The sequence below is a fragment of the Pleurodeles waltl genome, chromosome 4_1 (genome assembly GCF_031143425.1).
Source record: "Pleurodeles waltl isolate 20211129_DDA chromosome 4_1, aPleWal1.hap1.20221129, whole genome shotgun sequence".
NCBI lineage: Eukaryota > Metazoa > Chordata > Amphibia > Caudata > Salamandridae > Pleurodeles > Pleurodeles waltl.
This window is the reverse complement of record NC_090442.1, coordinates 750,676,008-750,703,584: the sequence shown is the minus strand read 5'-3', so window position 1 is coordinate 750,703,584 and position 27,577 is coordinate 750,676,008.

Below are 27,577 nucleotides of genomic sequence, written 5' to 3'. Positions count from 1 at the left end.
TGCTGGTGGTAGCAGCGCCAGCTTACCACCTTGCACCAGTATGATCACTGCCGTATTTCCCCCTTCTTGTGGTGGAAGTCAGGCAGTGATCATAATATAGTGGATGGATGGTAGCCACGGTGATGGTATTTTGGCGGGCGTCACCCCAGCGGTAGGCGGTTTTTACAGCCAATGACAAAATGAGGGCCAATATCCTAATGGAACAAGAAGAAGGACATTTGTTTTTCAGATAATGTAAGTCAAGGGAAAGGTACCTAAGGGGAAGGAGGGTGTAGGAGAGAAACAGCACATATCAAATTAATAATTTAAAACGAAACATGAAATATAATATATTTTAGATTGTAGACTGTAGGAAGTGCTGCTCAATCAGAAGCAAGGCCAACTATAATAACATATGTGGTAAAAGAAAATCAATGCTCAGTCACTGAACAGACAGAACACATTTTTGAAGGCGATCACCAACAAAAGAAAAATGTTTGAAAAGAAGAGTTCCCATTTCATGGCCACTGATTGGGGCTATCTAGATTAAGGAGCTGACAATTAGTTGAAGGGGAAATGTGAATTGGTTCCACAGCTTGTCTTCTTTCACCTTGCCATTGAAAGACCTGCACACTAAAACAATCACTGCCAAAGCCAAAAGGTCTTGTCTATGAGAGGACTATTGGCTTTGTCAATGTCTTTTCTGCCTGTTATAAGCAGTGTGGCTGCTGTGAAGAATGGTTGAATGGCAGGAAAAAGCCTGCTATGATGCACCCAACAGTGGCTGTGTCATAGGGCTTTTTTTTGGTGGGATGGGAGGGGGGCATAGCAAGCAACACTGTGCATGGGTGCAGGAAGGACGTAGCAAGGAAAACGGCAGGAGGGACAGGGACTTATAAACAGGAAAATGAAAGTGACTCAACCAATCCTACCGGACATTCAGATTAAAGAGCAGGGGATACGAGAAGAGGCTGGGTTGGAAAGCTGAAGCTCAGCCAAACTCGGACCGGTAAAGACCCTTAATTCACCAATGAACCAACTAATTGTCTAGATACCCTTCTTTATTTTCAGACTGTGTGCCGCGAGGCGATGGGCCAATTAGTGAGATGACATAACACACAAGAAAAAAGTATTGGTGTAGGTCGCACTCACGCCTGTGAAGTTCTTGGTGATTCTAATACTAACCCCCAACTAAATAATATTGATTTATTTATCTTCCTTGTAAAGATGAAATATTGACTGAGCATGAAGGTACTTGAACCTGTAACTGTGGCAGGAGGAGAGCGACGTCAAACATATCCCAACAAGGTTGCATCAGCCAACTAAGCCGCCAGCTTATCGAACAGCTTGTCACCTTTAACATGTTCTGAACTGATAAATGAGAAACCCAAATAAAATTTCCATATGCAACTGGTGTTCATGTCCATGATGCATAATTAACAAGAAGCTGTAGGATAGGCTGCAGCTGAATGCTTCTTGGTAGCAGGTCAGCCTACCTTGAACATTCAACAGTAAAAGTGGGCAAACATAATAAAAACTCAAACACTGGCAATGCCAATTGCCAAGCGATATTACCATGCCAATGTATTTTAGACATGTTGTTAAGCAGCTGGGCTGCTGTCCAGCATGGCTGAAACTTATTAAAAAAAACGTTAGTCACGTCAGAGCGCTTTAGCGGTCAAGCCTGCAGGCAGCACTCCTGGGCGACCTATTGTGTTAAAAAAAATTCTACGTCCCCTTTGACTGCAGAAATAACACACCACCTGTATATGATCCCTGTCCATATATTGAAGAAGGGCTTATTTTGTAGTTGTCTGGCGCAGCTGAGAATACAAGGTAATGCAGTGTGAACCATTTTCTCCAATTCCTGCCAAGGAGGGTGACCTAAAACCAGTCTACTCTTCTTGTTGTGTGGCTGTCAGGAGCTTGAACACAGATCCACGTCTGATTAGAGCTGCCTCCCTCGCCAACTGCTCTGGAAGTGGAATAAATACTGCACGTCCTGGACTAGTATTTTGAAGCATTCTTGACCAGCAGTGTGCATGAGAGGATGGAAACAGTAATGAATGGAGGAGAATGCAAGCAATGATGAGGAAGTAGTGGCATATATCATGACAGAGTACAGGCCAGGTGGCTCAGTTCAGTTCCGAGCACCAAGGGCCAGGTCTATGCCCATTTAATTTTGCAAGTCTCTAATTGTGACCTTTTGCGAGTCACAGCAATTCCCAATGGGGTTCCAAAGACCTACCTCATCAATATTCATGGGGTAGGTCGCAATTTGTGACCCCATTGGGAATGGCCACACTCACAGGGAGACAGAAGACTACCATGTCTGTGACTGCTTTTTAAGTAAGGCAGTTTTGTTTTTTGAATGCAGCCCGTTTTCCTTAAAGGAAAACGGTATACATTACAAACAAACAAATTAGCAGGTTTCCTTTCATTTTCTCAGAGTAGCCAGTAGGGACCACTACCTGCTCTAAAGAAATATTTACGCTTCCATTCACAAAGGGGAAGAGGTCCCTGGGAACACCTACCCATTTGCGAATGGGTTACCACCAACTTGAAGTTGATGGTAACTGCAAATGTTTTGCAACTGCATTCACAGTCGCAAAACATTCCTACATACCAGTGCAATTCACTATTATGAAGGACGTCCAAAACACGCCCCTTCCTAATACTGAATCGCAAAAGCAAAATGCGATTCAGTAAAATACATTCCCCACCCGTATTTTGCTTTGGTACGTCGAAAAAAAGCATCTTTCCGGTCGCAAACAGCCTAATGGGCCGTTTGTGACCAGAAAAATGCTTAATACATCTGCCCCCAAATGCTGTAAAATTGCACGGATTGCTAGATTTGAGTCTCGGCATCGACAAAACATTCTGTGATTCTGGGCATATCACCTAATCGCCTTGTGCTTACATTTGTTTTTTAATGAATGTAATGTTTTTCAATATGTCTCTATGCCTTATACAATAAAATAACAAGCAGTGATGAGGGAAAGGGCAAGGGACACCAGGACATAAATGAAAAATAAAAAATCCTCTCACAGAAACAGAAAATACAGGCATTTGTGTGAAGTGCTCTTAACCAAATAAACAAGCAGCGACGAGGAAGGTGTGGGGGCATGGAACGAGTGCCCTCTGAAAACAACTTCTGACATTTGATCTGTCTTTGAATACACAAGATAAGAACAAGATTTATAGGCCTGTTTACAGAAATGGAGCAGAGTTTGGAGTGAGTGTAAACAAGACCCATTTTCTGAATTGATTTTCAACATGAAAAAAGTAGTTCCTAAAACAAATCCCATAATGGGACCACTGGATTGATATAGTAATTGGTCCATGCTCTCGGGAAGGGCTAAACACACAAAGAAGCATGCCTTGGACAAATAGGGGGAAAGAATATGAGAGCAATGATAAAGCCAGCAAAAGGGAAGCATAGGGGCAGGTTGAAACCCACAAAGTATATACAGCATGTCTAGAAAAGACAGCATAAGTGCTGTCTCGCCGAGACCTAAAAAAGGGTCATTCCTTTCTTGAGGGAAAAAAAGCTCAAAGGGAACTAAAAATGGAGGTGGGTTAACGTATTGCTCAAGGGTTGGAGGATAGGTTAGAGGTCGAGTTAGCTGGGAAAAATCAAAAATGGGCATACAGAATAGAAAGTGGTGTAACCAGTAATATATTATATATAACAGTGAATACATGGATCGATTTAAGGTAGTGTCAGTGAATGTAAATAGATGCCTGAAGGAAATGAAATGTGTTCAAGCAATTGTTAGACAAAAAAGGCTATATAATATTTTTGCAGGCAAGAACCTATAATGAAAAGGGAGGCATTTGCAAAGACAAAACAGTGGAAAGTCCACTATGACAACCAGTATCATTGGCAGCCATCAGAAAAATTACTATAATCATCCACAAAATTAACAGATGGACCATTGTCCAAGAAAAACAAGATACCATAGGCCGGTGGCTACCGCTGCAATTAAGTTTTAAGTACATCATAGAACACCAGGCTCTTATAAAGGCCCAACTGTGGACAAACTGTTATCTAAAGCTAATAAAATTAGCAGCTTTCCCTTCTCCTTTATTACTAATAGAGAATTTCAATGAAATCTCAAAATAAATAGATAGGAAATCTACTATGGAAACTGGAAAAAAGGGAAAAAAGACCAAAGCCTTGTACTAGGGAAGTATTATGAGAGCTGCAGAATAGAAGAGAGGTAATTGATAGCTTGGTGAAGAGAATTACACCCCACCCAAGAAAGATTCACATACACTACTAAACAGTAGTCAGACTATAGTAGATTATTTTTTAAAGTATCACTTTTAGAATGTGTTGAACCTTGTATTGCACTTCAGGTAATAGTTTATCATGCATTAAAATTCATAAATGTATCATTAGGAGGCCTATGTATACATGGGCCAAGTATCTCCCCTACTAAAAAAACAGGGCACTGACAAGAATGACTTAAATATCTTCCGATCAGTATCCACATTCCTTTATGGCTAAGTTGGCAGAAAAATGCACCCAACATCAGCTATGCAGACACATCAAGAATGTTGACCCATTAGATAAACACTGATTTTAGGAAAGGACATAATACAGAGGTCACCATTGTAAACATCCTAGATGATATACAAACATTACCAGACCAAAGCGAATCCTGTCTCCTCATACTTCTAGATTTCTGAGCGGCATTTGACAAGGTCAGCCACAAATACCACAGAGAAACTCTTAAATTAAAAATCGGCATGTCAGGAGTCAACCTTAGCTGGTTCACCTCCTTCTTGCAGAGCACAGAGTCAAAATTGGCACCACCATATCTGATGTAGCAGTTATGGACAGGGGCTTTCCACAAGGATCTACAATTTCACCAACACTCTTTAATCTTTACATGGAATTACTCACTGAAATCCTTAAACAATCAAAAATCTTATACAAATGTATGCTGATGATTAGCTCTACATCAAACTCTCATTGAAAGAAAGAAAAAAGAAAGGAAGAAAGAAAGAAAGAAAGAAAGTACTTCTCTGACATTAATATTTGCACCACAAGTGTTGTCAAAGTTAAGGCTTATCACTGTGGAGCCTTAAAAACTGATAATATCAGTAGCAAGAAGATTGAAGAGAAAAAATGAGAGAAGAGAGAACCGGCTCCACAGGGCGCTTTTCAGTGTGTCACGAATAATTCAACCCCTAATGGTGGTCTGAAATTCTGCAGGACCACAACTAAGGTGTTTAAAATAATGTCCAAAATAGGGATACCAACTAGACAAGCTATGTTTGAAAAAAGCTATTGAAGAAGATAATCAGCGTGGTATAAATCTAGTCTGGAGAATCAAATCCCATCAAGCAGCTAACTAGGTCTTCAGATTCACCAACCCCAAGAATGGCTTTCTGGAGATGGATTCTATAAAAACACAGATGGTGTTCCTGAAATTCTGTCCAGAATTCTACAAGGAAAAGAAACTTCCCTCCAAATACGCTGTTAATCTTTCTTAAATCAGGCAGGATTTAACAAATTAAAAAACGAAGATAATAAGTTTTTGATTAACTCTATCACTAAAGATGAGGCGTGAAAAACTATAAGCTCCATCTCCTCCACTAAGGCCCTGGGAGAGGACAGCCTCCCTAATGAGATATACAAAATATTTGCAGATAACCTAATTCCCATCTTGACTATTCTCTTTAATCACACCTTGAAAAGAAATTAGTTCCACCACTATTTTAAAATGGGGAAGCTCATAACATTTCTAAAACCTAGGAAAGACCATGTAGTCTGTGGCTCCTACTGTCCTATTACTTTGTTAAATCAGATTACCAGATGGATATTAATGTGTCTGCATCACTACTATCAGGGACAATAAATCAAGTCTCAGAATAAAACATGATTCTTTCCAGGACAGGTATAAGCAACAAGTATGCACTAGTCTGGGCGGCGATAGATTAGACTGAGTTAGAAAAGATGCCCCTAGCAATATGGTTTGCAGATACTGAAAAGGTAAATTTGATGAATTAGCCTTAATGTAATAAGAGTGCTTGAAGTGATTGAATTCTCAAGCCACTTCCCTCAAATGATTATTACTTTGCATCAGAACCTGGCAGCTGAATTATTTCTAGAGGGAAAGTTGGCTGGACAACTAGAGATCAGCAAAGGTACATGACATGAACGTCCACAGTCACCACCACTGTTTGGCCTTTTTATGATGAAGCTCCTTTTGCATTACATCGCTAAAGAAGAAACTATGCATGGCAGCTTGAAAACCAGTACTGCTATCAAGATCCTAATACATGTGGATAACATAGGAATACTTTTAGATCTGGAACCTGAGAATCCTTCATGTCTTTTCCAGGTAATAGAGAGACTTTGGGAAATTGAAGGATATTAGATAGATAGATAGATAGATAGATAGATAGATAGATAGATAGATAGATAGATAGATAGATAGATAGATAAACAGAAGGCATCCTGGTAAATTACTCAACATCAGTTCTATCCACAGAATTGCAAAAAAGTGTTATTACAAAACCCATTCAATATTTAGAGATTAAAGTTGCCAGACAAACGTCTTCAATATATAACTAAATTACATAGCTGTTCAAATAGAACTGAAAAACACTTTCAGAGGTGGTAACACATCTCACTCTTGCTTTTGGCAGGGTACGTTTAATAAAAGTGATAACCTTCTTCTCTGTGCTTTTCCATTTCAACGTCTCTCTCCTTTGTCTTGCAAAATCCTTTTTGTTTCAAATTTAAACAAAAAGATAATTAATTTTGTCTGGGTAGGAAAAATCCCCAAAATTGTTTGAATCTATATTTGTTCCCCCTTGAATAATGGAGGAAGGACACAGCAAGATTACAAATGATACTATCTGGCCTGCGCTTCCCAAAACCTGCAAAAAATTACATTCCCACATCTAGGAGAAAAACACTGGCATTGTAATACATATGATGGGTGAGAAGGGGAAAGGTTGGCGGAACGGGTGACTGCCCAAATTATGTGCAGTAAAATGTGCGATGGGTGCTGCTGCACCCGCCCCACTGCCACATTGGTGTCCGCTCCATTTGGAGCCAGCGTTAATGTAAAGGCCCTGTTTCCCGCTGCGCCGGCGGGTGGAAACACTGTTTCTGCCTGCCGGCCCAGCAGGAAAATCATTATAGGGCTGTCAAGGGCTTTGCCACACTGGCGGTCTTCCGTCGACCGTCAGCCTGGCTGTCAGCGGGGTAACCCTCCAAGATCATAATGAGCCCCTTGGTCTCTACTATTGGGATCCAACCTAATGCCCAATGTTGTTTGATCAATCTGCCCTAAAACTGATGGTCCCACTTTGGCTACTTACAGTTTGCCAACTGACTTTGAACTCAAAGTTCAATATTTTGTACCACTTCATGGGTATTTTTTTCCCTGTAAAGGTTATCGGATGTAAGTCTGTCGGTATTAGACTGCTACCTAGCACATTTACAAATTGATCAACCCACAAAGTTTGTTTACAATGGTGTAAGAAGGCCCTGGGTCAGCTACTATGGAGATATCAACACTACCAATCTTCATGTTGCACATAGGTTGACCACCGACCCTGTTACCAGAGTTAATGTAGCACCGTCAATACATAACACCCCTTCCACTCTGCTCAACTCCTCTTCCCAAATTGTTCCGAATCAGATTTTTCCATAATATACTCTAAGGTTTGAACCTTGCTTCTATATTTCTTACTACACATCTTTGGAAAGTACACAATTATCCCACAATATGAGCACTTGGCTCTAATAGCAGGGCAAAATTTGTCTCTGGACAAATGTTCTTTGTTGCCACACTGAAAACAGCTACAAGATTTTCCATAGTTAGAGTTTCCCTTGACATTGTTTCTCTGATTACTAATATCATTAACACTTCTAGTGCCTCTATTCATGGACATTTCAGCATTTGGCACTTTACAAACTGAAATCACCTCTTTATCTTTGCTAGAGGATGAGGTAGCTGCCTTAGGACACCTTTTGACAGCTCATATTTCTTTACAATGGCTACTTTGGTGGTCATTATGACCCTGAGGGTCTTCTGACTGGCAGGGTTAACCTGGCAGTAAGACCGTCAACAGGCTGGTGGTAATGAGCTCCAAATTATGACCATGGCGGTGATCCCTCCCATAGACAGCCCATGTACCACACCAACCGCCAGCGCGGTATGAACACCGAACACGGCGTAGCCATCTACAGGCAGGCGGAAGACAAGGATCCGCCCACCATATTATGACATAGCACACCACCACAATTTCCAGGGCGGTAGCAACGACACCAAAAGCTTGGCGGAAACACATCACTTAAAAGGAGACACTCACCTCCAGGGAAACACAGGAGTCCGTTGCCGCCATGGAACCAGAACTGCAAGTATTCCCGATGCTGTACCATGCCATGGCTGTCCTGAAGCTCCAATGCCGATGAAGACAACTACGGTGAGTCCAGCTGCCTAGCCCAACAAGGGTGGGGAGGGATAGTGACACACACACGCACAACACACACCATACACCCAGAAACACATGCACAGGAAGTAAATAAAAGCAGGACACATACACAGATCCAACAACTGTATTCCTATTGTATGAATAAGTAAAATGCAAAAACATGGACAAATGCAGAAATAAAGAAATGCAAGCCCAAAGGCCAGTCCAAAGTCACTAATGCCCACAGGGCAAAGTCCAAGCCCCAACTTGACTCCTGACAACATCGGGACCCCACTGTTCATGGGCATCATGTTGAAAAAGGGAAGGCACATCAGGGGGTGGGGGTAGGGTGGGTGGTTGTTGCAACTCATTGTGAGGGGGCTCATAGCCCACTGGTTCTGGAGGGGGCTTCCTGCCCACAGGATGAGGAGGGGCTCCTAGCTTACTGGTTCTGGAGGGGGCTTCCTGCCCACAAGTTGAGGAGGGGGCTGGCTACTCACTGGTTCTGGAGGGGGCTGACTGCCCACAGGATGAGGAGGGGGCTGGTTGCCCTCTGGTTCTGGAGGAGGCTTCCTGCCCACAGGATGAGGAGAGGGCTGGCTGCCCACAGGATGAGGAGGGGGCTGGCTGCCCACTGGTTATTGATGGTGCCCCTTGGCCTTTGGTTCTGGATGCTCCTCCTTGGTGTCTGGTTCTGAATGCTGCTCCATGGCCTCTATATTGTGGGCCTCCTTATCCAGGGATTTTTGTAGGGCCTCCTTGTCCAGGGATTTCTGGGGCTTCTCCTTGTCCAGGGATTTCTGGGCTCCTCCTTGTCCAGGGATATCTGGGGCTCATCCTTGGCCTTGGATGTCTTGGGGCCACCTTGGCCTTGGATGTTTAGGGCTCCTCCTTGTTCAGGGATATCTGTGGCTCGTCCTTGGATGTCTGGTGGTCCTCGCTGGCCTTGGATGTCTGGGGGCCTCCTTGGCCTTTGATTTCTGGGGGGCCTCCTTGGCCTTGGATGCCTGGGTGGCCTCCTTGGCCTTTGATTTCTGGGGGGGGCCTCCTTGGCCTTTGATTTCTGGGGGGCCTCCTTGGCCCTTGATTTCTGGGGGCCTCCTTTGCCTTGGATGTTTAGGGGGGCCTCCTTGGTCTTGGATGTTTAGGGGCCCTCCTTAGCCTTGGATGTCTGGGGGGGCCTCCTTTGCCTGGGATGTCTCAGGGGCCTCCTTGGCCTTTGATTTCTGGCGGGCCTTCTTGGCCTTTGATTTCTCGGGCACCTTCTTGGGCAGGTACTTCATTGGGGCCTCCTTGGTAAAGGGTTTTGGAGGTGGTCCCACGGTCTTTCCAGTCTGTTTGGGAGGGGCGGCACCTTAACCCTCCGTCTGGGGGGAAGGAATGTCGATGTTGTGGGGGTCTGGCTGTGCACTCATGTGCCCCATAGTGCCAGCTGGAGACTTTGGGGGTGGAGCTGTGTCGGACTGGGTGCCTGAGGTACTGGCCTTTGGTGGTGGGACCTTCCTTTTATGGGCAGGACGGAGAGGGGGAGGGGAAGGGGAAGGGAAGAGGTCATGGCCAGCACAGAAAAACTTCTTAGGGACAATGAGGCAGGATGTGAGAGGAGGGATGGGAGTGGAGCTAGATAGAGTGGTTGTAGGAGGAGGTCTGCTGGACTTGGGTGTAGGTGCATGGACAGTGTGCGTGTGTGACATGGAAGGTTGTTGGGGGTCTGAGTGCAAGCGTGTGTGTGTTACTGTAGGGGGCAGACAGGGTGGGGAGGACAAACATGACGTGTGGCTGGATGTTGTGGTGTCTGCTAATGAGGTGGGTGTGCTGCATGTGAAGGTAGTGGTGGTGACTGTGCATGTGGTGTGTGGGATGCATGTCTGCGGGTCTGCTGTTGTAGTGACTGTGCGCAAGGCTGTGCAGGTGGCAGGATCTGGGACTGATGATGCAATGCATGCAGGTGTGGATGTAGATGTAACTGTGAGGGAGGAGGAGGAGGGGAGACAGTGGATGCAGTGGCTGTTGAAGCATGTGCATCTGTGAGTGTGCTTGTGGACTGAAATGTGGTGCCTGTGCTTGTCTGTGTGAGTCCGGTATGTTGATTTGGGTGCACGTCTGTCAGATTGTGTGCGTGGGATGAGTTGGGGAGAGGACTTTGGGACTGGGAACTGGTAGTTGGAGGGGGAATAGAAGAACCAGGGACACTGGCTGCCATCAGAGAGGAAGCCAGAGCCTGAAATGATCTCTGTAGGGCAGCCAAGCCACTGTGAATGCCCTCCAGGAAGGCATTGCATTGTTGCATCTGGGATGTCAGCCCTAGGATTGCATTCACTATGGTTGACTGCCCTACAGAGATGGATCTCAGGGGGTCACTAGCCTTCTCACTGAGGGCAGCAGGGCTGACTGGACATAGCCTGAGGTGCCTGGGGCAAAGGAGATGCTCACCTTACTGGGTGAGCAGGCACAGGCAGCTCAGTGGGGGGCTACTGGGAGGGCAGTGCTGGTACGGGGTGGTGGTAGAATCTGTAGCTGGGGTGGTCCCAGAGGGGTCCACCACCACCAGGGAGCTCCCATCGGAGGATGAATCAGAGTCAGTGCTGTCACCTCCTGTCCCCACCGTGGTGCTCCCCTCGCCCTCAATCCCACTGGTCCCCTCGGTGTCGGTGGACCCTGCCCCTTGGGTCCCGTGGACTGCAGCTTCCTTCACTTGCCAGTGCCCCTTCTCCTTCGCCAGATGATGCTAATGGACACTTGGACAGGATGACAAAAGAAGAGAGAGATGGGGGGAGAGAAAGGAAGCACAGGGTCAATCTCTGCACCAACAGCACAGATGACAGACATATCACTGTCAAAACACTGAGACTGAGAATGGGCAGTATTGACCACACTGGCATTCCATTGGCTAATTGCCACAGCAGATAGGAGCCAAATCCTGCCAGCCACACACCAACTGGGACCAGTTAAGCCCTGCTTCACATGGGAAGCCACCTACATAGCTTTCTAATACATGCTTTATGCCCTATTATCCTGAGCTGGACCACACAGCAACATCTGAACTGGCATATTGGGGCATCCACTGACTAGTACCCTGCACCCAAATCCCATGCCAGCCAACAGACATGGTTTACATACACACTGTACTCACCCCCTTGTGGCTGCTGTTCGCCCATACAGCTCTGGGTAGGCCACCGCTAGTATGCAGGCCATCAGCGGGGTCAGGTTCCGAAGGGAATCCCTCCCTTGTTGGGAGGCCATCCCCAGCTGGGCCTCCACGGTCTTCTGGCCCAGAGTCTTAGTTCCTCCCACCCTTTCCTGCAGTGGGTGCTCCGCCTGCTATAGACCCCCAAGGTCTGCACGTCCCTGGAGATGGCACACCACAATCCCTTCTTCTGATGGGTGCTGACCTGCAGAGGAAACACAGAAGGCGGTACACCATGAACCTGACAATCCAGTCTGTCACACATATGGCCCACAAAAAGCATTTCCCAACATCAGGCACACACATGACCTGTAACCCTGCATTGATGCTGTCACCAACCATCCATCCCCCCCATCTGACACACTGCCAGCACACACACACACATTTACATGTCCCAAGCAACGTACCCATGGTGTACTCACCTGTAGGTCTTGAGGCCTATACAACTGGCCATATTGGGGTAGAACCCCGTCCACGAGGCACTCCGACTCCTCTGACGTGAAGGCTGGTGCCCTTTCCCCTGTAGCACTAGCCATGGCAGGTTCCAGACACAGGTCACAGCAGCACACGCAGTGGAGATGTCATTCTGTGGAAAGTCAGGAATCAAGTGAGGTGTTAGAAAGGAAATGGCAGTCACGTCTGCGGCGGTGAACACCGTCACCGCCAGCTTTGATCACCATTGGTTCCCATAGAGGGCCATGTTAGCCAATGAGGAATTGTTCGGCGGTGCAGACCGCCTTCCGCCATGATGCCAACGCCAGCTGTGTGAGGTCACTTCCACCTGTCCCTGTATACAGGACAGGCAGGTGCCATTTTCTAATGCTGGTACACATGTACAGATTAATAAGTGTGTCATTGTAGTAGAATGTACTCACCTACATAGTTCCAGTGTCCAACATACAAACTCTGTACACTGCAGTAGTGTGTTCATGGTTTCATGGTTCCTGTTGACACTCCTTTTCTACATTTGGGTCATTAAGGTACCAACCGCTGCAGAGGAATAGGAGGAGGCAAGCACCTGTGTACAGACCGCTTGTGGCTTGGCTACACTGGACGACTGGCACATCATACTCACCGATCGTCTGAACAGGGCCACAACCACAGAGCTGTGTGCAAAATTGGAGCCTGATCTGCTACCTGCTATCCGTAGCACCACAGCAATCCCCCCTCTTGTGCAGGTACTCTCAGTGCTCCATTTCCTGGCAACAGGATCCTTCCAGGTGACAGTGGGCTTGGATGCAGGGATAGCACAGCCAATGTTCTCTATTGTGCTTGCAAGGGTTTTGCATGCCTTGCTCAAATACATGTGCAGCTACATCGCATTCCCCAAGGTAGATGACTTACCCACTGTGAAGGCTGGATTCTATGAAATGGGACATATACCTCATGTAATTGGGGCCATTGATCGGACCCATATTGCCTTAGTCTCCCCCAGGGCCAATGAACAAGTGTACAGGAATCAGTAGGGGTTCTATTCACTCAATGTCCAGATAGTGTGCCTGGCTGACCAGTACATCTCCCACATCACTGCCAAGTATCCAGGGTCGATGCATGATGCCTTTGTCCTGAGGAATAGCAGTGCCTCACAGCTGATGACACAACCACAGAGGCACAGAGTGTGGCTAATAGGTGAGCCTGTGTCCCCACCCAATGTTTGTGAATGTGTGCACTCAGTAGTCATGGCCCATGCTATTGCGCTGGGCTAATGTGTGCCCTTTACTTCTTGCAGGTGATTCAGGCTACCCAAACCTGTCCTGGCTCATGACCCCTTTTAGGAATCCGAGAACAGGGGCTTAAAATAGGTGTAATGATGAGCATGGGCGTACCAGGAGTATTGTAGAAAGGACCTTCGGTCTCCTGAAGGCTAAGTTCAAGTGCGTCCATCTGACAGGTGGATCCCAATGCCACTCCCCTGAGAAGGTCTGCAGAATCGTTGTTGTGTGAGGCTTGTTGCACAATTTGGCCCTCAGACGGCATGTACCGTATCTGCAGGAGGAGGAGTGATAATGCTGCTGTGGCAGCAGTGGACACTGAGGACAGTGAGGAGGAGGAAGAAGAGGAGTATGTGGACAACAGGTCACATTTGATCCAGCAGTACTTCTAATGACACTCAGGTAAGACTGTTGAACTAAGCAAGACTACATTTTAGTGTTGTACTCTTTGACTGCAGCATGATAGCATGATGCCAGTCATTCCCTTTGCATCCCACCTGACTGTCACCTATATATTCCCTTATTGCAGATGTTGGTGTTGTTCCAACAGTGTACTGCTGTGATGTGTACAGACTGCTGAGACACACTTGTTGGATGGGTCAACATGTTACTGGACAGTTACACAGAACCATGCAGTTCATTACAGTTTGTTACATTGTACATTACCTGTAGATAAAGCACTGTTACTCAAGTTGTTTCCAAGGGTGTTTATTGAAAATAGTTCTACAATGGGATGTGCAATAGAGTGGGGTGATGGCTGGGAATAGTCCAGGGTACTGGTCCAGTCTGTTTGCAGCACATGTCCAGTGTCCAAGAGGCCGTAGGAAAGGGATCAATGGCAGTTCAAAGAGGACAAGGTGACACAGTGGAACACAAAAGGGACATTCAGGGGGGTCTCATTTCCTGGTGGTGGTCTTGGCAAGTGTCTCTGGTGTCTGTTTGGGTCGTAGGGAACATTTGCGGGGTAGCTAACCTTCTGCAGGGGGAGGGGTTCTGGTGGCCTGTGGGTCCTGTGGCAGGGCCTTCTTTCAACTAGCTGCAGCAGATGTGGAGGGCTGGTCAGTTGACTGGCTAGTGGAAGGGGCCCACTGGTGTGATGTGTACTCCCTCATGATGTTGGCCATATCACCCAGCACCCCTGCTATGGAGACCATGGTGGTGCTGAGGGCCTGCAATTCTTTCCTGGTGGTGTTCCTCCTGCAGCCGCTGGTTCTCCTACATGATGTCTATCACCTGACCCATCTTGTTCTGGGATTGTTGGGAAGCCCCCATGACATTAGTGAGTGCCTCCTGGATAGTCAGTTCCCTGGGCCTGTCCTCCCCCTGGCGCACAGCTGTCCTCCGAGTATCCCTGCCCCCAAGTGCCTGTGTCCCCTGAACGGTGTGCCCACTGCCACTGACCCCGAGACCCTCATTTTCTTGCCTGTGAGGTGTGGACTGGGGTCCCTGTACAGGTGGCCACACTGCTGATTGGTGTATCCTGAGAACAGAGATCTGGGGACGTTGGATGGCTGCTTTGGTGTTGGATACTGAGGGGGGAAGCTCTGTGGTTGACTGGGGGTGGGCTGGTATATCCAACTGGCCAGTGGTCCCTGGTGGGCCAGGGAGTTCATCCAGATCCCGAACTCCAGAGTTGCTGTCATCACTGGGGGCATCTTCTGGTGGAGGACTGGGTAGCCGTTACACCTCCTTGCCTCTGAGAGTGGCTGGGGCACCTGTGGGGATGTAAGTGGTGTATTATGCTACATGTCTGTGACATATGCTGCATCCCTAGCTTTCCCTATATTATTGCTGTAACACTGCCACCTTTGTTTGTGTATGGTGATGGACTGTGGGATTGTTAGTTCTCCATGCTGTGCATGCATTTGTGGTGGGTGTACATGCAGGGCTTGAAGGGATGTGCATGCATTGGGTATGGCATGCAGGGCTTGGCATTTGGGTTAGTTCATTATGGTGGTGCACTCTGTGGAATGGAGCAGAGTGATGGGTTTCAGGGTGAGGAGTGGTGGTGGCATGCAGATATGGTGGGATAGGTAGTACAATTGACTCACCAGTGGTCATTCCTCTGGGAATCCAGTGAGTCCCTCAGGAGGTAGGATTGCCAAGACTTGCTCCTCCCATGCTGTCATCTTTGGGGGAGGAGGTGGGGGTCCACCGCCAGTCCTCTGGATGGTGAGCTGATCCCCTGCTGCTATGGGGCATACGTTCCCCCATAGGTCATTCCATCTCTTCCTGATGTCGTCCCTTGTTTGTAGATGCTGTCCTACGGCGTTCACCCAGTCCACGATCCTCCACTATAGCTCCATCTTCCTGGCAATGGATATCTGCTGGATCTGTGCTCCAAACAGCTGTGGCTCTACCCTGACTATTTCCGCAACCATGACCCGCAACTCCTCATCACTTCTACTGGGGTGCTTTGCAGTGACATGGGTGTTGTGTGGTGTGTGTGTTGTGCAAAGGGTGTTGAGTGATGTGGGGTGTGCGGTGCGCTACCAATGAATGGGTGGTTGTGGTGTGTGTGTGTGAAGTTGTCTCTGTGATTAGCGTGGTAGCTATTGCAGTCTTGGCATGTTGGCAAAGGATTGTGGGTGATGTGGGTGTTTGTTTATAGTGCTGTTGGTGGGTGTGTATGGTGTGTGTATTTGTGTCAGGTGTGGGTTTTGTTTTCTGGCCAATGTTGTCCTTTTTGTCTTTGGGTTGACTTATCCGCTGCTGCGGTATTCACTGCCAATGGTTTACCGTCTTTGAATGTTCACTGTGGTGATTGGTGGGTCATGTTTTGGAGGGTGTTGTGTTGGTGGCGCAACGGTATGTGTGGTAGTACCAACAGTTTACCATGTTCAGTGAGTCTGGCAGATTTGTAGTTGTGGCTGTTTTCTGTTGGTTTCGTATGTCTGTGTCATAATGTGGTGGACGGTATGCTTGTGGCAATCAGCACAGCGATGTTCGGTATTTACCGCCAAGGTCATAATGAGGGCCTATATCATTAAGTGATGAGTCCCCACTCACCCATAACCTGCCCTGTAAATTTTAATTGTCTGTATGCATTATTATTTGATAACAAATAAATTCTTCCTCTAAGGCTCCAAATATACAAGATACAGACACTTTCCTTAACACAGCACATAATCCGCTACAGGTTCTGTTTTCCCTTGTTTTCTTTGAAACAATTGATACCTCCTTTACCTTGATGCAGTAAGTTCCTCTGAACCTTCTTCAATGGCTGAAACGTAGTTCATAAAATACTCCTTCCACTCAGGCCATGTCATTTGTGGCTGCCCAGGAAATGGCAGAAAAGGTAGTGGTGGTGTAAGAGAAAATGCACACATTATGCGCAATCAAAATATAAAAATACCTTAAAAACAGGAGTAGATAATGATATCCTTAAATGACTGCTATAAGAACACTCTAACCTATTCACTGTTAAATGTTACACACAGAATATAGTAATTAATATCTGTGTGTATATTGCATAACATAAATATCCTTTAAAAGTACACTATGTTAGCTTCACAAATAAAAATCGCCGTAGCCTTTACCCTTATGCATAGACCAGTGTGCTCATCACCACATGCCTATAAAAATTACATCTGAATAAAATTCCTGATTTACACGCAAATGACCACCATCTGGTGAACATATCACCATCAAGAAACACCCCTTAACCTGTAGTAGACACTCTTCAATTTGTGTGTGTGTCACCAATAATTAAAAAGACACACAAATGCTCCTTTTGATGTGTGTATCACCTTGCAATGCCCATAAATATTGTAAATGTTACCTTCACAGCTAGTGGGCGTATTACTGCAGGGTACAGATTCTGGCAGGCGTGCCAATGCATCACCTTACATTAATAGATCACTGACGTGGTGATTCCAACATGGTCGGGAAATAGCCCAATCCAAGATGGCTGTTCCCAAAGTGACTTCGTAGAACTTGAACAACAAACTACACTTCCTGAGATATGTGAAGAGGCCACCTATATTGCACCTAGAAGCCTGCTTGCGCACTGCATGCCTGTTGCCCAAGTGAACACTACCCGTAACACTGACATAATTGATCACTGGTTCTCCACCGCTTGCCATCCAATTGCCACAGTCACAGTACTTTGAAAACTGATAATATCCTGACAATGACTACTAAAGCATTGGAGAAATCCCGGAAGAGGAACAAAACAGATACATAAAATTATCGCCAAATTGTAGTAAGACTCGAGACAGATATTGTTCAACTTCATGTTTATATGGGAGAGCAAGCAATTACAACAAACATCTCTAGTGCTTCTCCAACTCTACTTCTCCAACTGTCACCCACCAATGTTCTCCCTCTCTGCCCTTATTCTAACCCTTGCACTACCCCAGTAACATATCGTAGTGCGAGAGCAACCTAGATACCACAGGCAGTAGAACACTAGTTGGAAGGACCATTGCCTGTGGCTGGAGCTGGGGATAGATGGGCCAGACCCAAATGGGCTGAACATACCCCTTAAAATGTTTGGGGATGAGGAAACAAGGCACAGGTGAGTAAATAGTCCAAATGAAAAAACACCTGAAAATCAAATTAAAAACTGGTGTTTGCCCAACGTGTTAAAATATGTACTATACCTACCACTCACAGATAACTACAGGGAGAGTGAAACGTGTTCTGTTCCATTAGCTATTAAGCATGCTTATGTATTAAAGGTTCTTCTCCTGCTGAGGTGGCCAGCAACAATATGGGGCACAGGGGGCATGTGCATACTTTGGTCATTCTCACAGCTGGGGCAAATATAAGCGGTCAGACTAATGCACGCACCAAGTGAAGCCGCATATACTCTGCTCGGGGTGTTGTTGGCTACAATAGCGGTCTTTAGGGTGGGATAGTGCAGCACAGTTTTCAGAGTCAAAACATGAGCAACACATATGTGAAGCATTTTTTCCAGAAACTTGACCCACATTTGAACGGGCTGATTCATGATTACAGTAATCATTACACAAAGTTGAAAGTAGGACTAGGACAATCCAGTATTTGTCAAGCTTCATAGAAAGAGGACTGACAACAATAGAGCACAGTGACTACTTTCATCATTTTATTTAATTGTTTTAAGTCAAGCATAAGACTCTGGTGACTACTTTTGTTATTAAAAATTGTTATGTTGAGTTTACATTGTAACAACAGTGTTCACTTTTAATTTAGCAGCTTGTCAAAACAGTGGTAAATCACAGGTATTTGTATTTGCAATTTCCAGTTCAGTGTGTCTATATTTAGAGAAAATGGAAAATCAGTCAATCACACCTCAACCAAATTGTTTACTAAATCCAAGGCACCCTGTGATGCCATGGGAAGAATGGAGAGAAGCATTTGAGACTTATTTGGAGGCGGTGGGGGAAGATGTTTTTTAATTCCAAGTGGAAAGTTATGATTTTGAAACATAGTTGAGGAGTTGACTGTAGAAAGGTGCCTATCCCTGTTAGTAAAGAAAACATTGGGGACAATGAGTCTTCTGAATCTGATTAAGTGCTGGAAGATGAGTATAGCAATGTAAGGAAACCCTTGGAGAAGAATTTTGGAAGGCACAGGTTCTTTTAACAGGGACAACAGCGAGGTGAGAGTGTGGAGCAGTACATTTCTGTTTTAAGAACATTAGCAAGTACATGCACAGATAAACACTTACAAGAGGAAATTGTGAGGGATCAATTCAGAAATAGGACAAACTGTACTAAGGTACAAGAGAAGCTTTTGGGGTTAAAAGACCCAGCTCTCAAAAACAACTATCATGATAGCTGAAGGTATAGAGAACATATCTCACACAGATACATGAGGGAATTAAATGAAGGACAAGCAAAGGATAACATTACAACTGACAATGTTCGTTTGAGACAGAAAACTGTAAAGGTGTCTAGCTTATTGAGGAATAGTAGTGGCACCACGTCACCATATAAAGGACAATGTAATAAATGTCAGTGTTATCAAAGTACTAGACATTTGCCGAATCTGACTCTTGTCCTGCCAAGAAAGCCAAATGCTTTAATTGTAAGATTGGGCCTTTCTCTAGGGCCTGGAAGCAGGAAGCGCATAATCGTAATAGAAATGTAAAGATAGTGCAGGAAGCAGTATGTAGGTTTGATTCAGACTTCAATGAGAATTCATGGGAAGGTAGTGAGGTAGAAGTTTTAGTGGAGAATGACATTCATCAGGAGGATTTTGTTGGTAATATCAAAGAATGATATCATCCTACTGAGTGTTGGTTAAGGGTAAGTGGCAAAGAGATGGACATGTGGGCAGATTTGTGCTCTCCATATAACCTCTAGATCGAGTAATATGTTAAGGAACGTCCAATGCTAATCTGATCATTGCTGATGTGCAACCTGAGGGTTACTGTATTACCAAAATAATGTTATTGTGTGTTTTTAAAGCTAAATTGGACTATAGAGGACATTTGGCATTTGCAAAGGTATATGTGGTTCAAAAGGGTAAAGCATTATTAGGATGGAAGGAGCAAAAAGCTCTCGACATAATCCTAGATTCTAATTACTGAGACTAAGTGCTTCTCACCGGAGACAATGATGGTTCTAGTGGGGAGTTTTGGAGCAACAAGTATTCCAATCTATTTTCCTATCGATTGGGTTGTTTAGAAAAATTTGAGCACCATATTGTGTTGAAGAAGAATAGCCTTCCCAGGGTGCACAACATCAAGAATGTATCACTGTCATTAAAGGGTCAGTTAAAAGAAGAATTAGATTGACTTTTTGATGCTGGGGTGATTGAAACTACAGAGTCTTCAGAGTGCCTAAGTCCAGTAATGTTGGCTAATAAAGCAAATGGAAAACTCAGAATGTGTGTTGATCTCAGGGACTTGAATAAATGCATGTTGGTTGACCGACATACTCTGCCATGCATGCATGAAATGTTGATGAATAATAAGAATGCAAAAAAGTGTCATCATTAGCTTTTTCCGGCGCTTACAAATGAAATGGCATACTGGATCAAAACATCTCACATCATTCATTATACCAGAGGGAGCCTTTCAATTTGTATGTGTTGGAAAATGAGTTATTGGTAAGGGCAGGTAAGTACCTACACCTAACAATAGGCCACTAACCTCCACTTAGGTCCAGTTCGGTCTCAGTAAATTAAGCCTAGCTCAACCCTTGGTAGCTTGGCAATGAGCGACAAGGCTTAACTTAGGGGATAAAGCGCAAAGCATTCAAATATCACAAAACAGTAATTAAATAAAACACAGGAAACAGTTTAAACATCCAAAATCAATTTATAACAATTGGAAATATATTTAGCTTTAAAATGACACCAAAACGAATACAATCGGATAAGGGGAACTGGAGGTATGAATTTTTAAAGAATTAATGCTTTCTAGCACATAGAAACAAAAAGTGCCAATCTGGTCATCTGGTCGCACCTTGACCGGGGCAAAGTCAAAGTTTAAGGCCGACTGCGATGGAGCCCGGCTCGGCTACAGCCCGCAGGAGGCCTCAGTCAAAAGTTTACCTTAGGACTTAGTTGTTTTTCTGGAGATTTTCTTCACCGGGACGAACCTGCAAGTCAGGCCGGGTCGCTGTTGAGGCAAGCTGGGTAGAGTTTCTGCGGTGGGCCGGTCCCTCTATGGAGCTTTTTTTCCAAAAGTTCTCCAAACTTCTGGATCTTCTTCCAGATGTTCTTTTAAGGTTCTTTTGAGGTCCACAGTTCACCCCAAGTTTCCAGAAGCTCTGAAATGCTCCTTGAGGGCGTGAACTACAACTCCCAGAATGCACCTGGCGCAACCTCCTTTTTGGCCACTGGACAGTGGTAAGCTGGTTAGTTTCTTCAGGAGTTGGTGCAGGGGACTATGGTTAGCAAGTTTTCCCTTGTAGTAAACAGGGAGTCCCTCCTTGAACCAGTTGAAGCCAGGCAAAGACCTTCTTTTGGTGAAGCTCAAGTGTGCAGCTGGTGCAGTCCTCCAGAGTGTAGTGTCCAGGTGCAGGCCAGGGGTCCAGCAGGGCAGTCCTTCTTCTTCTGTAGTTCTTCCTTGTTGGAATCTGATAGGGATCTGGAAGGGAACTGAGGTGTGGGTGTAGGTCTGTCAGTTTTATCCTTGCTCCTGGGTGAAAAACAGGGGGGTCCTGGTTCTCCAATCAGGGGTACAGTCCTTCCCCCTGTGATGACCACTTCCTGGGAAGTGTGCCAAAAATCAATCCCAGAGGGCACCATTCCTCAAAAATCCATCATGGCTGAAAGTGATTTTTGGAGGTTACATCTGGCTGAACCCACCCACTGGTGTGGTTAAAAATCCTAAACACACCCCTCTCCTGCCCTCTCCTAATCTAATCAAGGGGGCACCTAATTGTCTGGGTTTCCAGGATGTGAGGGTGTTACTGGGTTGCTCCAAATGTCCTTCCCTGCCTTTGAAGACCAGTTTGGTAGCCCTCCACCTTCTCCATCTGCCAAGGGAAGATCTCTTCCCCAGGCAAATCTCTTTGTGTTGAGCCAGGCCACTTCACACCTCATCAAGGCAGCCTTGCTAGACTGCCAGAGGCTGGCCAATCAGAACAAAGCAGCAAAAACATTGCAGGGCTGAAGTTGGCAACTTTTCAGGTAAAGTTCAAAACTCTTTACCTGAACAAGTTATGTTAAATCCTACAACTAGAAGTAGTGGGATTTATTATAACAATTAATTTAATACCAAACTTGTTGTATCTGTAACTTAAGGGGATTTCTAAAATTAAAATAAAGTCTCCCCATTCTAGCCTGTTGAGGCCATTCACTACAAGGAGGGAAAAACAAATTTGGATGTTTTACCTCACCAGGGCTTATCAAACTATTCTTATAAGGTCCCTGCTTATAGTTACATGGCACCCAGCCCTAGGAGTACGTAGGGCACACCTTAAGGGTGACTTATATGTAAAAATAAGGTTGTTTAACTACTTTTAATTCCAAAGTCGAATTTGCATGTAACTTTAATTTAAAAGCAGCCAGCAAGGCAGGCCTGCCTTTAAAATGACACTGGGCACATTAGCAGTGCACCTATGGGTGCACTACCTATGCTAGGGTCCCTAAACCTACATGCCTTACCATATACTAGGGACTTATAGGTAAGTTGACTTAGCCAATTATAATTAGCCTAATTTGCATACTGATTTTACACAGAGCACAGGCCCTGGGACTGATTAGCAGTACCCAGGGCACCATCAGAGTCAGGAAAACACCAGCAAAAAGTGAAAAATGGGGGCAAAAAGTTAGGGGGCCTCTGCAATCAACCCTGTTCTCTCAAAGTATGCATGCCTCTCAGGTTAGCTTATGTGTCAGCAGTCTTTCAGCATGTAATGCAGAACATTTTAAAAGGTGTGACTAATGTTTTGTATTTCAAGAGGACATATTGGTATGGGAGCTTCACAAGGCAAGAAATGATGAAGTGTTATATCACAAAACAAAAATTAAAATGATTGACAGAGTGCTGAAACTTTTTTAAACACTCACCCCCAGTCACAGATCTGGGTTTAATCCATTGTTATTTTGCTTGCCACATCACCCTAGTTCAAACACAGCTATATGCAAATCAGTCTTGACCCTGCTCCCAGTGGGAGCAGTCCAGCCTGAACTGCCAAACCAGGTCCACCCTGGACAGGATTCAAGCATCCTGGGACCGGCTTCAGGTTATTATCCTTCATCAGCCAGGCTAGTTTGAATATAGTGGCGCAGCGAGCAAGGGACCCATTTCAGAACTTATGTCTGGGGTATGCCATTTGTGTTGCGGACAGATCACAAGCTACTAGTGGATTTTATTTTCCACTAATGGAGCAGTGAGGTCTACCCCCAGAATAGCAAAGTGGTTATTCCATTTACAGGAGTACAATTTCAAAACTAAATGTGTACCTGGCAGAAAGAATGTAAATGCAGACTGTTTGTCTTGTTTGCCTAGTCAGGGTGAATGGGAAGCTGAAGCTGAAGATTGGGTCATGGCTAGTGAGGAGGATGTATCTAAGGGTGCTATTTTGCAACAAGAATGGGAGCAGGCTGTGTCAAAGGATAAAACATTTCAATTAATTTTGTTGAATTTATCACAAGCAAAGATCAATAGGGATGAGTGGCCTGAGGTATGTGATTACATTAAATTGTGGCCCAACCTGTCAGTGGTACAGGGGATTATCAGAAGGTGTGGTAGGTTAGTGGTTTCCAGAGAATTGTGTTCAAGGCTTATGGAACTGATGCACAAGAGGCATGGTGGTATGTTGGCCATGAAGAGAAGAGCACAAATGGATTTTTGGTGGGCAGGAATGGATAGAAAAATAGAGATGTTTGGAAGAGATTGTTTTGTTTGCGCATGCAGCGAGAAGTCTCATATCACACGTGATGCTCCCATTAAAACCACTGAGTTTCCATCGAGAGCATGGGAAAGGGTAGCAATAGATATTTGTGATCAGTTTCATGGAAGAAGGCTAGAAGGTAAGTATGCTGTAGTACTTGTATATTATTACTCCAAGTGGCAAAAGGTGGTGTTCACCAAGGACGTAAAGTCTTAAGAAATAATAACATTTTGTGATGAAGTGTTCAAGAGGGAAGGTTGCCCAGAGTGGTGCGTCAAACAATGGTTCACAGTTTCTGGCAGAAGGATTTCAGAAATGTCTACAAGGTTATGGAATTAACCATGAGAGAACAGCAGTGTATAACACTCGGAAAATTGTCTCATGGAACAGTTCAATAGAATATTGAAAGAATGTGTGTAGTTAGCTGTTGAATCTGACTTGGACTGCAAAAGTGAAATGAAAAATATTTTATGGAATGTTCGCAACATGTCACATTCTGCAACAAATGAAACGTCATTCCCTTTGCTAAGAGGAAGGGTGGCGTGCACCAAAGGTACACCTGCCTGGATGGAGAGAGTGAATGGGTTGAATGTAGACAACGACAAACGTAATGAGTGAGTGGAGACAGACCAGGATAGGTATGTAACAAGACACAATGAAAAGTTAAGGATAGATCCCAACATTCAAGAAGGTGAATGGGTGAAAACCAGGAATAAAGGAAAGCTGTCTAGGTGGTCAAACCCATAAAAAGTAGTTAAAGTCAAGAGGAACAATGTTTGGTTAGAAGATGGAAAGAAATGGAAATCTAGAAGATTACCAAATGTAGTGAAATGGAACAGGTGCACATGGATCAAGATAGGTAGAAGGTGGAAGCAAGTGTGAGAATGTTTAGACACCCATGAATGGTGTGGGTAAAAGAGTAGTTAAAAAGGTCACGTTTAATGACTACATATGTTGACTTTCTGTTGTTAGGAATCATGCAACCTTTATCAGTATTTTTAGTGTCATACTATTAGTATTTGTAATATTGTATGTTTACAGTTAATTCAGCATGGTTGTTTTGTAAGCATTATTATTGTATGTCTGTTATATTTTGCATTGTATTGTTGGGATATTACTTTTATTAAATTGTATAGAAAGGAGGATGTGTTATGTTCCATTATGTATTAAACATGCTTAGGTATTAAAGGTTCTTGTCTTACTGGGGGTTCTGAGTTGAGAGGTTCCAGAACTCTGAGAAGAGAAGCACTGGATCTGCTAGGGGTTTGTTGGATGTTCTCTTAACCATAATAAAGTTACACATTTCAACGCTGCATGAGCTGCATGAGCTTCTTTTGAAAAAGGAAAGGCTGCAGGATGTTAAATAAATCTAAAACAACTACATTTAAATGTTTCAAAATATTCAGTAGTTAGGCACAAACAAAGCACTTTTTTTGTAATTCTGAAGTGTGATGGAAACAAACATTTTAATAGGTTCAAAACAAAAAACGAATCAAGACTCTGTACTTAGTTAAATGCAAATGATAATTATTCACTGAAGCACGATTTCAACACATTGTTATTTGTGCGCTGTGTAAATTTAGCAGTAAATGTAGTGGCCATTTCAATGAAAAATGTGCTGGCTGTAAATAACAGTGAGCTATCATGCCATGGCTTAGTAATTTACTTGTAACAATGCACTTTAAAATGCACAGCAGCTGGCTACATAGCACACCTTTAGCACTCTCCTCCAATGATTCATTTGTAAAAGAATAAATGCAGCTATCTAAAGCTCTGCTCAGAAGCCCAGAGCTGGTGCAATTAAATGTAATGCTTTTAAAACCAAGGCTGCATAATCTTAAAACAACCTGCTTAATAAGCAATCTCATCAAGAAATTGGAATATGTCAATGCCTTGACCTGCTCCCTCTTTGGTTTGGAAACACATGGTATCACCCACAAAATAGAAATGTAATAGTGGCACTTGAAACAGTCTTCATTGTGACTTATCCTGTGTGTATAAGGTTGGTATCCAGGAGCTGCTGAATTCAACACAAGGACACTAGTAGGTAGGACAGTTGTCTGGAGCTGGAGCTATGGATACATAGGTCAGAAAGATATGGGCTGAACAGACCTCAAAAAAGGGGACGTCAGGGGGTGGAGGAAATGAGAAAAAGGTGAGTGACTAAATAAAATTAAAATACAACTGAAAATTACATTGAAACTGATGTAAAAAAATCGAGCTGACCTGAAAATCCACATTTGCCATACAAGTTAAAATATCTGCACTCCAAACTGGGGTTCTGTGGGCTGCAGCACCCCCAGAAATAACTGTGCTAGAAGATGAATGAGGGATAAAGAAGCCTTTACATTTTGTGTATTATCCTGGCTCACATTTCCTGTGACTTCAAAGACATAGTTCAAATGTCAGGCTGTATCTTCTCACAATTTGTTGCTTATTTGTTAATAACAGAGGTAGGGGTTTACTTTTCATTATCTGAATACAAAGTGAGAGAATTTTGTAACACGAACTATATGACAATCTTGCTATTGCACAGGGAGCATGACAAAAAAAGCAGTAGGACTTCAAATGTTTCTATAACAACTACATTTAACTATCTGCAAATGGACTGTACACATATTTCAAAATATATCACCAGTCAAGCACAAATTAGGGGCCTGATTACGACCTTGGCGGAGGGGATTGCTCCATCACAAATGGATATCCCGCCCACTGTATTACAAGTTCCACTATATCCTATGGAACTTGTAATATGGCAGACGGGAAATCTGTTACATTTGTGATGGAGTAATCCCCTCTGACAAGGCGATTTCAATTAAAAATCTGTTGTCTGTAAATTACAGGGTGCTACTACACCATTGTTTATTGATCTGTTTATAACAGTGTACTTCAAAATGCCCACCAGCTGGCTACATACCACACCTTTACCGCACTACAGCAGTGCTTAATTTGTAAAAGAATAAATGCAGGGAGCTGAAGCTCTGCTCAGAAGCCTATGGGCGGCACATTTAAATGTCACATGCCAATTACCAAGGTTGCATATACTTAAATCAACCAGCTTAATAAGTGATATCATTAAGAAATTGGAATGTGTCAATGCCTTGACCTGCTCCCTCTTTAGTCTGGAAACACATGGTATCACCAACAAAATGGAAAAGTAATAATGACATATGAAAGAGTCTCCATTGTGACTTATCCTCTGTGTAAAAGGCTGGTAACCAGAGAGCTGCAGCATTGGGCACCAGGACACTGGTAGGGAGGACTATTGCCTGTTGCTGGAGCTGAAGACAGAGAGGCCAGAAGCCATATGAGCTAAACAAATCCCAAAAAAGGAGGATGTCAGCTGTGGGGGAAACGAGAAAAAGGTGAATGATTAAACAAAATGAAAATACACCTAAAAATCAGATTGAAAACTGATGTAAAAACAAACTGTTTTGAAAATCCACGATTGCCCTACACGTTAAAATATATACCTTACTTACCACTCCGAACTGGTGTGCAGGGGTGTTGCAGCACCCCTAGAAATAACTATGCTGGAATTTAGAAGGTGAATGAGCCATAAAAAAGTCTATACATTTTGGTTTTATCCTGGCACATGGAGTAATGCAATTTAGACTCCTTACTTTATATGTCACAAGTGTACAATCATATACTCATATTCAACATTATACTCACTGTGTACCTTAATCATATTATTGTGAGTGAAGCATCTGAACGTATTTATGAAATGTAATCATTGTAGAGACTAAGAGATTTATACATGTGTGCACTGTCTTAGTTTTAATGCAACAGGAAACCTGAGGGATGTCGCAAATGAACATCATGAGCAATGATTGGTTCCTAGTGGTATAGGAAAACATACAAATGTTGCTGAAGCTCCTTTCATTTTAACTGGTGTTCACATAGTTAGTAGTTAGTCAGATTCCCTTTAGAATTCGAAGAGTACAGACCTCTCTTCTTCCTTTAACATTGCAGTGTGA